Raw genomic sequence first — 1,055 nt, 5'->3', positions numbered from 1 at the left:
ATTCCTGCTGGCATTGTTTAAAGCTTATCTTTAAAGGTACCATTGAAAGTACAGTCCTGTATCTCGACATAATACACACTCTCGAACAAGACGATTCCCAATCGGAACTTCCATTTAATTGACTCTGGGGATGAGGAAAACGTCAGCAACAGGAACTCGAACAAAACAAGACAAAGAGGAAATAAAAGATCGGGTGTTGAAATTGTCTTTCTTTTTGCAGATGTTATCTTCTATGACAGGATAATAACTGACAGAAAGGAGAAATAAAACAACTGAGATTTCACATCGTTGCAAAGCTTGCATCTGTTATAAAATCTACACTTCAAAAGACTTGTGTTAACTATGGATGGTCAAATCCAACCATTGCCCTCTTGATGTTTAATGGTATGACCATCACTGTCCCCAACCCCTGCTGTATCAAATCCTGGGGGTTACCATCACTAACCCCACCCCCCTACAGTATCAACATCTTGGGAGTTACTGTCACTGTCCCCACCCCCAAACCACATTCAACATCCTGGGAGTTACCGTCACTGTCCCAACCCCCACCCAACTGTCAATCCTGGGGGTTAATCACAGTCGGGGGGGGGGGGGGGGGGGGGGGGGGGGGGGACTGTCACAGTCCCCACACCCACCTTCTGTCAACATCCTGGGGTTACCGTCACTTTCCCCATCCCGCACCCCAATTTGAACACCTTCTATGCCAGCTAAAAGCAACCATCTCTCTGTTTTCAAATACCAGACTCCCATTTGTAAGGTCACAGAACCGAAACAGGCCCTTTGGCCCAACTCGTCCATGCTAACAAAGTCTCCAAACAGAACTAGCTGCATTTGCTGGTGTTTGGCCAATATCCGTCAAAACCTTTCCTATCCATGCATCTTTCCAAATGTCTCTTAAAGGTTGTTATTGTACCCACTTTTACCACTTCCTCTGGCAGCTCATTCCAAAAAACAAACCAGCCTCTGTGTGATAAAGTTATCCCTCAGGTTGCTTTAAAATCTTTCCCCTCTCACCTTAAACCAATGTCCTCTAGTTTTGGACTCCCTGTCCTGGG

The sequence above is a fragment of the Chiloscyllium punctatum genome, chromosome 52, assembly GCF_047496795.1.
Source record: "Chiloscyllium punctatum isolate Juve2018m chromosome 52, sChiPun1.3, whole genome shotgun sequence".
Taxonomy (NCBI): domain Eukaryota; kingdom Metazoa; phylum Chordata; class Chondrichthyes; order Orectolobiformes; family Hemiscylliidae; genus Chiloscyllium; species Chiloscyllium punctatum.
Note: the sequence above shows the minus strand (reverse complement) of the source record.